This window comes from Hyperoodon ampullatus (genome assembly GCF_949752795.1).
Source record: "Hyperoodon ampullatus genome assembly, chromosome: 13".
Classification (NCBI taxonomy): domain Eukaryota; kingdom Metazoa; phylum Chordata; class Mammalia; order Artiodactyla; family Ziphiidae; genus Hyperoodon; species Hyperoodon ampullatus.
The window spans coordinates 45,818,280-45,833,881 of NC_136926.1; positions in this window are offsets into that span (position 1 = coordinate 45,818,280).

The window sequence follows — 15,602 nt, forward strand, 5'->3', positions numbered from 1 at the left end:
AGTCCAAGAAATCAACTGTAATAAATTCAGTTGAGTCCAAGCAGGCCTTGAGAATAAAGGTGAGGAAGGTCTAGAACAGGAGATAAAAATTACAGCCATTTGGCTACATCTAGCCTACTGCCTCTTTTTATTAATAAAGTTTTAATGGAACACAGTCATGCCTATTCTTTTCCTATTATCAGTGGCTGCTTTTGCACCACAATCGCAGAGTTCAGTAGTTGTGACAGAGACCTATGGCCCACAAAACCTAAAATATTTACTATCCGGCCCTTTACAGAAACAAACAGCAACGAAAAAGTACAGGTCCTGGAGTATTACAGAATGCAAGGTAGGGTTGGTGGGATTTTCAGACAGAACTTGATCATTGAAAGAATCCTTCCAAGTAGGACTGAGAAGAATCAAGTTGGAAAGAAATCCAAGTGATCTGGCTGAGAACCAGGCCCCAGAGTGTGAGTGGGCACTGAGCCAGAAACAGAATATTCAGAGAGTTTACTGTTTACCTTCATTGCTGAATCATTTGCGGACTCAAACTTCTTTACAGAAGGAGCTAAAACTACTTCTAAAACACAACTTCTAGTGTTTTGATCAGTCTGAGTGGATTCTGCCGATTGTGGGGAGATATAGAGAAGTTGACAGAAAGCTTGCTGATTAATCCCATGACTAGGATATCACACTTATCACCCCAAAAAATCCAATCATGTAAACTTATTTTGACACTGCCATACTATAATATAAAAAGTTTTTGACAAGACATGTACATTCTTCTTTGGAAAGTCATATAAATTCAGCATCACAGAGGTACCATTGCATACTTGGCTTTGAATATGGAAATATCTAGTTTCGAATCCAGCTTTTGCAGATGTTTTCCCTATAACCTGAAAATACTTCCCTTGCCCTTCTCCATATAGCAGATTGCAATTCATTCTGCAAAAAGCCAGTTCAAATACCATCTGTTCTGGAAATCCTTTCATTAGTCTTGCAGGCATAATTAGTTATTTTTTTCACTGTAAGTGGAGAAGATCATGTTATAACCCAGGGGGTTAGTGGACACATGAAGCAGAAATCCAACATAGCAGCAGGGCTTTGTCTAGGTGTGATGTCTTCCACATGGAAAAAGCCAAACAGAGACTCCTCCCAGCGTTGGTAGAAACAAAAAGCAGAAACCCACCACTCTTGGGCTGATGATCCCAAGAGTAACACTGTAATAGGATAAGCTCGTATAGTAGCTGTTCTTCCCTGAGTGGAAATGTTCAACAAGCAAGTGCCTTCCAAAATGTGTTAACAGATGAAGCCACCTGGCATTCTTTGCAGTGGTTTTGTGAGTGAGTAGATAGTGCCCTCTCAGAATAATATGGAGAAATGCCACTCTGTGAAATAGACATTTAGCAAGAAAGAGGAAGGTGAAAGAATTAAATAATTTTTCTATCACAGTAAAACATATGGAAGGGGTTCAAAGGTTTGTGTCCTCCATGATCACCATTAAGGCCATCATTCCACTCTTGTGAATGGGGTTTCCTTGATTCAGATCAAGGGCAGACTTCTGGGTCATGGCCCTGGATGATGTAATCTTCACTGGAAAAAGCAAAATGGTGACTTTTTTTCTCACATGGAGAACACATGTCAATCTTTGGTTGTTTCTGTTTTGCTCCAGCTCTTTGGTTAATTTTGCCTTATTTTCTCTTGGATCTTATTCTGTTGTGTCATAAAAGGAAGGAGTTTCTTTCTTTCTTTTTCTAATTGGAAAGAGGTTTCTATTTGTTTGGAAGAATTGTTTCCCATTCCTCCAATGCCTTTCTCCACATGTTTAAGCCAAAATAAACCCAAGATGGAGACCCAGGAAATAATGAGCATGGAAGAGAGATCTTAAGGGTTTTTTTCTAGTAAGTAAGAAAGGACTTCTCACAGATAACATGAGTAAGAGGGAATTTTTCCAGCTGGGAGATGACAGATTTGAGTTCAAAATAAGCAGGACTCATTTGCCTGGAATGTCCCTTCTAGCTGTTAACTTATAAGCCTAAAGCAGCAATTAATATTTGATGGAAAATTAGAGTTCATATATTTTAACACTGAACTTAGATCACTATGGCTAACAGAGTGTTTGGAAAATAAAATAGACAAGACAGACAGAAAGGATATACCTATGAAACTATACAGACCACATCTCTGAATTTTCAGTACAACCAGTTAGTAAGAACATTATAAAACAACATAATTACTAAAGATTTTTAAACATTAGTTCTCATAAATGGACCAATGAGGAAATCAAAATAAAATTACACATGCCTTGGAAAGAAGAGATGGCCTGAAAACTGCATGAGAACATATTTTAAATTTGTCTGAAAATATAATTGAAAATCCATAGCTTTACAGACATATACTAGTGTTTGCACATCCACATCCACATGGACACACACATATGACAATGAATGAATGAGAAAAACATCCAAATCAAAAAGTACACACAAACAAATAAATATGGAACCAAAAGTAAATGTGAACAAAAAGATGCCTCCACAAAAGCCATTGTGTGCCAATGATTTTACAAGTGATTTCTTCAAAATTCCCCCATGATATACCTATCCCCTTCTAGGGGAATATTTTAAGGATAGGGGATATCTCCAAGGGATATAGACAATTATGCACAAGGCATCCACTGAGGTGTAATTTATTATAGATAATTTGGAAATCTTACTGTGTATTACAAGCCACATAAGGGTTAGGGATCAGTCTTAACTCTTTCTCTCATACCTGACATATAATCTACCAGGAAGTCATACTGACTTTACCTTCAAAGTACATCCCAAATGATCAAACCATCTACATCTTACCACCTAAACCACTACCACTCTGCTTTGAGCCACAATCTTCTCTTGCCTGAACCCTGCAATAGCCTCTAACTGCTCTCCCTGCTTACACTTTTGATTCCTCCACCTCAGAGAGTGTCTATAAAGCAACTAGAGAAATCCTGTTAAAATATATATCTAATCATAACATTTTTATGATCAAAATAATTCAATTACTTCCCTATAAACACAAAGTAAAATTCAGAAACCACCGTGGTTAATAAGATCTGGACCCCTGCTGCCTCCTCCTTGATCTGATCCCTAATGATCGCTTCCTTATTCACTGGATTCCTCAAGCTGTCCTGTCTCCTTGGTGCCTCTTGAGGTGCCCAGCACTTGCATCGGGACTTTACTTCGCATTTGCTGTTCCATCTGCCTGGAACTCTCTTCTCTCAAATAACCAGATGGTTTTACCCCTCGCTTCATTCCACCCTTGCCCGAAACATTATCACCTCATCAAAAAGCACCCCTGGGGCTTCCCTGGTGGCACAGTGGTTGAGAGTCCGCCTGCCGATGCAGGGGACACGTGTTCGTGCCCCGGTCTGGGAAGATCCCGCATGCCGCGGAGCGGCTGGGCCCTTGAGCCATGGCCGCTGGGCCTGCACATCCGGAGCCTGTGCTCCGCAACGGGAGAGGCCACAACAGTAAGAGGCCTGCGTAACGCAAAAAAAAAAAAAAAAAAAAAAAAAAAGCATCCCTGACCAAACTTTCTAAAATATAGAATTATCCATCATTCTCTTTCACTTTATCCCACTTTATTTCTTCTCAGTGATTATATTAGGTTATATATATATTGATTTTTTAATCTATTTCCTTCCACTAGAAAACAAGTACCATGAGAGCAGGGATTTTTTGTTTTTGCCCTGTGTCCAATGTCTGGAAAAGTACATGGAATATAAAAGAAGCTCAATAAATATTTTTTAATTAAAGAATGGATGAAATTAATAATATGACAGGAAATGTGAAGTAAATTGTGGATTTACCCATACAATTGCATTTTATTTAGTCATTAATATAGATGTCAAGAGCATGGAATGCTTAATATTTGTATTTAAACATGAAATTCAATCTACAAATGTGCACACAGAATATTCTGACAACAATCTACAAATTTTACATGCATAGAAAAAGTATAAAGAAATAAACCAAATCCCTTTTAAGACCTTCTCAGAGGGGTAAACGTAACCGTATTTGTTATATTATCAATTATATTTTCTTTCATCTTTAAATTTTCAGTGTATTTTTTTAATTAGAAAAAAATTAAGAATTGAGCACCTACTGTATGCATCCCACGGGGCTGGGACTGGTGGTTACAAAATTAATAGATGTTCTAATTTTAACTGGGATAATACATGGATAAACCAATAACTGTAATCTCGGTAAAAATTATGACAGAGATCACATGAGCAATATGCGTGTTCCTCAATTTCTTAAAGCCTTATATTTCTCACTTGTAAAATAGGGATAATATACATCTTCAGAATTCTGTGGTGATATTACGTGAGTTAATGTGAGTAAAAGTCTTAACAGCAACTTGCTAATAGTAAACAATTAGTCATTTTTATTGTTATTTTTATCAGTATAGTACAGAGCGAGGAGTGACTATTTTTTGAGAAACATCAGGGAAGTCACCATGAAGTAGTAGGTACTGGATTGTGCTTAAAAGGTAATGGTATTTGACTGTAGAGCCAACAGTATGGCTAAAATATGCTACGGTAACAAAAACTTCCCCAAACCTCAGTGGCTCAAGACAATGAAACAGGGCTTCCCTGGTGGTGCAGTGGTTGAGAGTCCGCCTGCCGAGTCAAGGGACACGGGTTCGTGCCCCAGTCCGGGAAGATCCCACATGCCGTGGAGCGGCTGGGCCCGTGAGCCATGGCTGCTGAGCCTGCGCGTCCGGAGCCTGTGCTCTGCAGTGGGAGAGGCCACAACAGTGAGAGGCCCGCATACCGCACACACACACAAAAAAAGACAATGAAACAATAACTTATACAGTCTGCATTTCTAATGCAGGTCCACATGGGGAGGGACTGTCTCTGGTCATCATAATCCCTCAGGGACCCATCCAGAAAAAGGCTTTATCTTGACCTGTACTCGACCTGCGGCAGGAGTGGGATGTATGGAATCACTCACTGTCTCAGAAATTTTCTGGCTAGAAGTTACACATTTCACTTTCACTCTCATTTCAATGGCCAAATAAAGCTACGTGGCTAACTAACTTCAAACTGATGGCAGGCGATCCAACCCTGTACATGAAAGTTAAAGAACTGGAAATACTTGGTGAAAGCACCAATGATCACACAGATAGACTGACAAGGAGAATTGGTAGATTCATTTATCATTAGGATAATTTGGACAATGATACAGTGCTAGGCCCTGACAAAAACAAGATGAGACTATATCATATCTAGCAATATGTCAGAAGAGATACCCAAAACACCCTACTCCAAAAATGCCAGAAAATGTTGAATATATTTTTAAAAGAAGAGTTTAAAATTCATGTCTGAGCTAGCAATAAAATCAGAGTAATCCTTAGAGGCAGAAAGCAAATAGAAAGCATAAATCCACAGTAATAAGTGAAGTCAAGTCCATGGCTTCCCTGGGAAAAGGTGTACATCCCTTAATATAGAGCTTTGATTTTAATAACACTTGTTTGCCCAGAGCCCACACAAAGTGAAAGATCAAATCAGGGATCACACATAAATCTGGGATTCAAGCAGTGAAAAGAGTGAACCTGGAAAAATAAGTAAAACAGAAAAGTAGTCATTTGCGAAGATAGAATGGTTGAAGCTTATCTATCTTAGCTTTGGATTTCAGAATTCTTAACTACAAGTTGGTGCTCATGTGGTTTTGTGGTTCAAATCCACATTACCTATGTGGGCTGACAACCCCAGGAGAATAAGTTTTAAAGTATCCCATGAGGTGATCATGTGTTGCCACTGTTGCAGGGACAAATGCAAATGCCCTCTGAAGAAACTAAACTTCAGTCTTGGTCACAAGGATTTCCCACAAATACAGTGAATTACCAATAAAAGTAATCACAAAGCAAATGAGGCAGTAAAGCAATATAAATGATAGTTAATATAATATGCAGCCAGATCAAATAAAAGTACCTTAGATATTGGAATTATCATCTATAGAATGGAAAATATGTGTATTTAATGCATTAAAAATAAAAGAGGGAATCTAAAATATGGAAAGGAAAAAGAGAGCATAAAAATCGATTATTCTCAGTTTAAAATGTCCAAATATTAACCTCAGAAATGAAAATAATATAATCATTAAAATGTAAAGCTCTAAGGCTTTTGTGTTTGTATATGTGTGTGTAATAAAATGCACTTAACATAAACTTTACCATTTCAACCAATTTAAAGTACCACCCGGTGACATTAAGTACATTTACAATGTTGTACAACCATCACCAATAGTAGTTCCAGATATCTTGTTTGTCATCCCCAAAGGAAACCCTGTATCCATTAAGCAGGGAAGTGTTCCTTCCTCTTTTATTTTACTTTTTAAAAGAATTTGAGAAGTGTTTTTTCTTCTTTAGATGTTCAGTAGAATTGACTATCACAGGTCATCTGGTCGTGGATTTTCTTTTGTTAAAAGGTGTTTGATTACTGGTTCAGTGTCTTTACTTGTTAAGAGTTCCTTTCAGATTTTTTATTCCTTCTTGAGCCAGCTTTATGAGTTTGTGTACTTCTAAAAATTTGTGCATTTTATCGAGGTTATCCTATGTATTAGCATCCTGGTGTTCATAGTATTCTCTTATAATACTTAATATTTTGTAAGGTTTGTAGTAATGTCTCAACTTTCATTTCTGATTAAGTAATTTTAGTCTTCTTTCTCTTTTTCTTAATCTGGAAAAAAATTTTCAATTTTGGTAATCTTTTCAAAGAACCTGTTTTTGCTTTCATTGATTTTTCTCCATAATTTTTCTGTTCTCTTAACTCATTTATCTTCACACTAATCTTCATTATTTTCTTCCTTCTTCTAGCTTTGCATTTAGCTTGGACTTCTTTTTGATTTGCTTCAGGTTATTTTCTAATTTCCCTTGAAATTTATTCTTACCTCTTTGTTGTTTAAGAGATTTTGTTTAATTTCCACATATTTGGGGATTGTCCAATTTTCCTCAGCTATTAATTTCTAGTTTCATTCCACTGCAATCAGAAAAGATATATTGCATATTTTGTCTTCTTTACAGAGACTTATTTTGTGGCCTAACATGTGGCCTATCCTGGAGAATGTTCCATGTGCACTTAGGAAAAATGTGTATTCTGCTGTTGTCAGGTGGAATGTTCTGTATATGTCCATTAGTGTTGTCATACAGTGTTGTTCCTTAGTGATTTTTTGTCTGCCTGTTCTATTACTGAAAGTGGGGAATTGTCTCATTATTATTGTGCTGCTGTCTACTTCTTTTTGCTATTCTATAAATATTTGCTCTATATATATTAGGTGGGTCTGATTATATATATATTTCTGTTGAATTGACCCTGTCATCATTATATAATGTTTTCTTTGTCTCTTGTGATGATTTTTATCTTAAAATCTATTTTTTCTGTTATTAAGAATGGCCACCCCTGCTTTCTTTCAGTTGTTATTTTCATGGAAAATCTTTTGCCATTTTTTCACTTTCGATTTATGTGTCTTCAGATCTAAAGTGAGTGTCTTGTAAACAGCATATAGTTGAATCATTTTTTAAAATACATTTTGCTAATATCTGCTCTTAAATTGGAGAGTTTAATCATTTTACCCCCAAAACAGTTACTGATTTAGAATAAATTACTTCTGTCATCCTGCTATAGGTTTTCTCTGTCTTATATCTCTTTTGTTCTCAAGTCTCCCATTATAGATTTATTATTTCATTTATTTTTTGTAATATGTGCCATTTTAATTCCCTTCTCATTTCCTTTTATGGGTATATTTTATTTATTTTATTAGTAGCTATCCTGGAGATTACATTTAACATCTTAAGTTAATAACAATATTTTGAATTAATAACAACTTAATTTCAATGGTATACAAAAACTGCTCCTATACTGGTCTTTCCCTCCTACTTTAAGTTGTTATTTTTTTATACATCATGTACCCATTAATGTAAATGTATAATTATAGTTTTATGCATTTGCCATTTAAAACATATAGGGAAAAAAGAGGATACAAAACAAAAATACTAGATTTTATATTTATCTATGTAGTCACCTTGACTAGAATTATTTATTTATTTATTTATTCCATTATATAGGTTCAAGTTACTCTCTAGTATCATTTTATTTCAGCATGAAAAACTAACATTTGTTGTAGCACAGATCTACTATTGACAGTATCCCTCAGCTTTTGTTTATCTGGGAATATATTAATTTCTCCTCATTCTTATGAATAGTTCTCCCAAATATAGAATTCTCAGTTGATATCTTTTGTTTCTTTCAGCACTTTAAATATGTCATTCCCTTCCTTCTAGTCTCCATGGTTTCTGATGACAAATCAGCTTTGAGCTGTACAACATGTTGATATGATACATTTATATACTGCAATATGATTGCCATTGTAGCATTACTAACACCTCTATTATCTTACATAATTATCATTATTTTGTTTGTGTTTGTGCTGGGAATAATTAAGATTTAATCTCTTAGCAAGTTAGATGTTTATAATACAGTATTGCTGTCTACAATCACTATACTGTGCATTAGATCTCCAGGGCTTATTTACTTATTACTTGCATGCTTGTACACTTAAGCATCATCTTCCTTACTCCCCCACCCTCTAGTCCCTGGTAACCCCCATATTACTCTGTCTTTATGAGTTCAGCTTTTTTAGATTCCACATATAAGTGATGCCATCAAGTATTTGTCATTCTCTGTCTATCTCACTTAACATAATGTCCTCAAGGCCCATCCATGTTGTTGCAAATGGCAGGATATCCTTTTTTCTCATGGCTGAATAATATTCCTATGTATGTGTGTGTGTGTGTGTGTGTATATATATATATATATATATATATACACACATATATATATATATATATATATATATATATACACACACACACACACATAGACACACATACCATATTTTCTTTATTCATTCATTCACTGATTGACTGGTACATAGGTTGTTTCCATATCTTGGTTACTGTGAATAATGCTGCACTAAACATGGGAGTGCATGTAATTTTTCAATATCTTGTTTTCGTTTCCTTTGGGTATATAACCAGAAATGGAATTGCTGGATCATATAATAGTTCTATTTTTTTATTTTTTGAGGAACCTACATACTGTTTCACATAGTGGCAGAACCAGTCTACATTCCCACCAACAATGTACAAGGGTTCCCTTTTCTACACATTTTTTCCAACACTTGTTATCTCTTGTCTTCTTGATGACAGCTGTTCTAGCAAATGTGAAGTGATGTCTCATTATTGTTTTGATTTGCATTTCCTTGATGATTAGTGATGTTGAACATTCTTTTATGTACCTATTGGCCGTTTGGATGACATGATCTTATAGGTGGAAAAACAAAACTGTTAGAACTAATAAACAAATTCAGTGAACTAGCAGGACACATAATCAACATGCAAAAATCAATTGTATTTTATATACTAACAATGAACAATCTGAAAAGCAAATTATGAAAACAATTCCATAACAATGCATTAAAAAGAATAAAATACTTAGCAATGAAATTAACCAGGGGGGAAAAGACTTGCACACTGAAAACTATAAAACATTGTTAAAGGATATTTTAAAAGACACACAAAAAATGGAAAGATAACTCATGTTCTTGAATTGGAAGACTATATTTTTAAGGTGTCAGTACTACTCAAAGCCATCTACAGATTCAATGCAATCCCTATAAAAATCCTAATGGCATTTTTCCATAAATATGAAAACCTATCCCTAAAATTATATAGAATTTCAAGGGACGCTGAATAGCCAGAACAATCTTGAAAAAGAAGAATAAGTTGGAGCACTCACTTGTCCTGATTTCATAACATATTCCAAAGCTACAGTAATCAAAACAGTGTGGTACTGTCATAAAGACAGACATATAGACCAATGGAACAGAATGGAGGGCCCAGAAATAAAACTTCTCTATGGTCAAATAATTTTCAAAAACATACCAACAACACTCAATGGAAAAAGGACTATCTCTTTAACAAATAATGCTGGGAAAACTGTAATTTTTTTTTAAAGGAATAAAGTTAGAATGTTATCTTCCACCCAAATCAAAATTTAAATCAAAATTAATTAGAGACAAATATTAGACCTAAAATTATAAAACTCCTAGAAGAAAACATAAGGAGTTGACTGTGAGTTTTTGGTTATAACACCAAAAGCACAGGCAGCAAAAGCAAAAATAGACAAATGGGACTACATAATTTTAAATTTCCGTGCATCAAAGGGTGAAAATCAACAGAGTAAAAAGGCAATCTATGGAATGGGAGAAAATATTTGAAAATCACATATTGGATAGGAGATTAATATCCAGAATATACAAAGAACTTCTACAACTCAACTACAAAACAAATAATGCAATTTAAAAATGGACAAAGGACTTGAATAATGATTTCTCCAAAGGTGACACATAAATGGCTCACAGCATATAAAAAGATGTTCATATCACTAGTCATTTGAGAAATACAAACCAAAGCCACAGTGAACTATCACTTCACACCCATCAAGATGGCTATTATAAAAAATAAATAAATAATAAGTATCAGTAAGCACTGGAAAAATTTTCACTCCTGTGCACTGTAAAATGGTGTAGCTGCCATGGAAAACAGTATAATCATTCTTCAAATAATTAAAACTAGGGTTAACAAATGATTCAGGATTTAGCAATTCCACTTCTGGGTATATTTATGAAAGAATTGAAAGCAGGATTTCAGAGAGATATTTGCATACTCATGTTCATAGCAGTATCATTCACAATATACAAAAGGTAGAAGCAAATAAATATCAACACACAGATAAACAAAATGTGGTATATACACAAAATAGAATATTATTCAACCTTAAAAAAAGAAGGAAGTTCTGACATATGTTACAACATAATTTTTAGGACATTTTGGTAAGTGAAATAAGCCAGTCCCAAAATATAAATGCTGTATGATTACACTTATATGAGGTATTAAAGTATTCAGTTTCATAGAAACAATGCAGAATGGTGGTTACCAGTGGCTTGGAGGTAGGAGAAATGGTGAGTTGTTGTTTAATGGGCATAGAGTTTCAGTTTTCCAAGAAGAATAGTGTTCTGAAGAACTGGTGGCACAACACTGTGAATGCACTTAACTATATTGAACTACACTCTTAAAAATGGTAAAGACAGTTTAAAAAAAAAGTCAGCCAGAGATTAATGATTAGCATTTTCTGAGCATGTGTCCTGCATTTGGCCTGAATGTAAATCTATACTCCTCAGCATGCATGGGAGCTTTTCAAAACTCTTATTCTCTAAAGTATCACACTCCCCAGCTTTTCTTCCCAGACTTTCAGTATGTTTATTGTTTGACTCAACCATTATCTTTTGCCCCAGGTGGCAATGCCTTATTCCTCTGCCTTTCAATGTTTTCATGGAATGTCCTCAGAATTGCTGATTTTCCACCTTGATTGATTCAGAGTTAATGAAAATAAAGGCAAGCTTTTTGAGTTAGTCCTCTGGGCTAGCCAAAAAAAGACAACCAGAATTTCTTGAGGACAAAGTCAGCTCTGTTACTTCTAGAACCAGGAACCCACAGACCACAAATGAACTGGGGAGGGTAGATAAGACAAGGGTAAGTTAAAATGCCACACATCTCTCGTATGTGTTTCAGTTGCCTTTTTGTTGATTGAGAATTTACTTGGTTGCTGTCAACCTTTGAGTCTTAATAAAACTGATTGTGACTATTTTTGCCAGGTTTTCCTTGTTTCTGTGGAGGAAGAGACCCTTAGAGTTCCCTACTCTGACATTTCCAAGAATTCTATGGGTATTTTTAAAAGAAGTTTGGAAATAGCTGAGGGAAAAACAATAAAATGAAAAGCAGATATGAAGAAATTTCCATACAGGGGAACAAAGAGATGGAAAATACAAAAGAAGACTAAGATACATGGGGGATGGAATGAGAACATCTATCATATATGCAAACTAAGTTTCAGAAAGAAACAGAGAAGTTGTAAGATGAGGGCAATATTTATAGATGCAATGGCTGGTATTTTCTCCAGAACTTATAAGAGATATAAAGCTTCATAATTGGGAAGCCCAATTATCATAAATAAATTCATGCCTGAAAAACAGGGAAACCTACTAATATAAAAGATGATTAGAAAATATTTTAAATTAACTATTATTTTTTAAATTTCAGAGCATTACATATATGTATATTAGAGATCCACTGCCTGTCTTTCAGGTTTTCTCTCATCCATTTTTTAGATCTCTTCTCAATTTCTGTTGATTTCCCTGTATTTTTCTCTTATCTGTTGTCTATTTCTCTTAATGCACTTTTGATCATATATAATATCTTCTATACATCTCATAATTATGTGTTCATTTATGAAAAGATTGTTGTCATTTTTTCGAATTTATTTTCTGTCTTTCCATTTCACATCCTCTTGTTTCATATCCTCTTTTCTCAGTTTCTGCACTTCCTTTTCATGGTGCTAATAGCAGTTATTTATTGCAACAATTATACAGTATAGCAAACCATTCCAAAGCTTAGCAGTTTAAAACAAATCTCTGGGCCAACAGTTCAGTTCTGCTTTTTGGGCCAGGTTGAGGTCATCTTAACTAGGTTCACATTTTTGTCTTTGTCATGCTGGCAGGTAGACTGGGGTTAGCAGGTCTGTTATGGCTCAGCTAAGATGTCTTAATATCTGCTTATGTGGTTTCTCATTATTCAGTAGGCTATCATGAGCTTGTTCTCATAACAAGGGCAAAAGGATAATGAGCAATCAGAAGGGCACAAGAGTTTTGTCAAGCCTCTGCTGATACCATATTTTTAATATCTCATTGTTTAAAGCAAGTCACATGACAAGGCTTAGAGCCAGAATGGGAGGGGACATTATTTAGGGCCATTAATGCAATGTGTATACACCACCCTGAATAACACTGCTTTGTTATATTTCTTCTGCTTTGAGGTAATATTTTTCTGAAGTTATTTTGTCTGCCAAATGTTTCATTTCTCATTTTACATTTCTAGGCTGCTTTCCTTATATAATTGTGTTCAGAAGCCTGTGGTTTTATTACTCAAGTTCATATTTGAATATCCTGGGTTTCTTCTAACCAGCTATTAACATAAGGATCCTATGGGGGTGGTTGTTTGGGTGGCTTTTTCAATTTCTTAATTTCTGCTACTTTTGATACAATGAAAAGCAGGTTTTGAAATATAAACCCCTCAAATATAGAATATAGAAAGTGACTTCCATTTTCCTGACCAAATTTGGATAGAACAACTTAAAAAAATATTTTTCAGTATTCAGTACAAGTGAAGATAAACATACCTACGGCAGTGTAATTCTATACCTATGCATATAGCCATAGACATTCATGCTAATTAGCACTAGGATACATATTCAAGAATGTCCATAACAGCAATGTTTATAAAGGCTGAAATATGAAGACAAACAAATCATGAGATAATCTTGCTACAAAATACTATTTCACAATGAATAAAACACAGTGAAAGGCAATAACTTGAAAAAAATCTTATAGAATTTTGAATGAAAGAAGCAAGACACAGCCATACATGAGTTCAAAAATAGTAATATTAGATTATATTGTTTAGATAATCATAATTTAAAAAACAAAGGTGTGAATGCCATTAAAGTCAGAATATTATTTACTCCTGGAGAAGGGAGAGATTAACGATTGGGAATACTTATCAGACACGTGGGAGGCTTTTGGAGTGTTCATCATGGTCTATGTTATTGCCCTGGTTTGAGATTATATGAGAGTTCATTTTACAAGACTGCTATGTTTGAGACGCCCATTATATATCAAAGCAGAATATTGAAAATATATTTGGATATATGAGTATGGAATTCAGAGAGGTCTAGACTAGGGTATAAATTAGAGAGTCTTTAGTGCATAGACACAATGTAAATTATAAATCTAGATGAGCTGTGCAAATACGTGTTCAAGAAATCATTTCTCTTGGGCTGAATTATGTTCCCTCAAAACATTTATATGTTGAAATATCTAAGATTGTGATGTTATTTGGAAATATGGTCAGTGCAGATGTAATTAATTAAGGTGAGGCCATACTAGAGTAGGGTGGGCCCCAATCCAATATGGCCTGTGTCCCTATAAAAAGGAGACATTTGGACATAAACATGACACAGGAAGAATGCCATATGAAGATGAAAGCAGAGATGAGGTGATAGGTCTACAAACCAAGGAATGCTAGATTGCCAGCAAATCATCAGAACCTAGGACAGAGGCATAGGACAGATTCTCCTTCATAGCCCTTGGAAGGAACCAACCCACTGGCAACCTGATCTCAAACCTCCAAAACTGTTAGAAAATATATTTCTTGTTTAAGCCACCCAGTTCCTGGTGCTTCGTTACAGCTGCCCTAGTAAACTCATACATCGTCCAAGGCTAAGACCCAATATTAAGAGGTTGAAAAAATGAGAAGGAACAAAAAAAGGAGGTGAGTGTGATTGAATGAAAACCTACAGAAGAATCCAAGTGATGAGTTGTGGAAGTGAGGACTTGGTCAAGAGTATTGAAATTGTAGGGGGATTGAGAATTAATCCTTGGATTTAACAAACTTAAGGCATCAGTGTCATGACAACATACGATTTGATGGCATGGCTGCAGGCAAAGACTCCTTAAAGGACGTTTAAGATAGAATAAGAAGAGAGGACCAGAAGATAGCTAGCATTGCGAGTTCTCATGAGGAGTTTACAGAGGAGCAGAGAAATGGTACGGTAACTTCAGACTGAATTGGGATTGGAAACGTTTTCTGAACATGGAAGAAAAAAAGAGCATGTTTGTATAGTCTTATGAATGATCCAAGAGAGAAAGATGCATTGAAATTTTAGAGAGTTACTGGGCTCCAGACATTAAAAGGGCCAAAAGAGATAGTATCTAGTACAGAAACTGGGGAGGCTTCCCTTAGGAATATGGACAATCGATTTCATAAAAGGAAAAGGGACAGCAGAAAGCAGGTATTCAAAGCATATGAGTGTAGATACGGTGGGAGTTGATGGAAATTATTTTTAGATTTAGAAAAACTTTTTACACTAAATAGGATCTGAGCTTTCTAGAATGAATGAGATGGTGTCAAAATTTCAAGAGAGAGGGAAAGGTGTGAAAAGCCAACAAGAGAGTAAATAGCTTAGAGAAATGTAAAATGAAAGTTCAGCAACATCAAGGGCCCATTTGAGATTGGTGGTCATCAATGTATTGTGAGGACATTTAGGATAATTATTAGTTTTCTCACCAGCCATAATCAGTTGGTTTATTCAGTTGGCCTTTACATGAGGGCCAGGTGGAGGGAATAAGAGACCAAAGTGGCAGTCATTTGCATCTTATAGTGGCTGTGGTGATATGAACAGCTGGGAAACCAATTTAGAATACATTTTCAGAAACCTCCTATTTGCCAGCAGTGGTATTAGTAGAATTCCTTTAATGCTAAATAAATTTAGCAGAAAGAATGCTAAATAAATCTTCTTTATTTTCCCAGAAAGAATGTTAAATAAATCTTCTTTATTTTTCTTTTAATTATGGCAGATTTATCGTGAAGAAATCACCACATAATAAGGCACATCTGTTTAAATA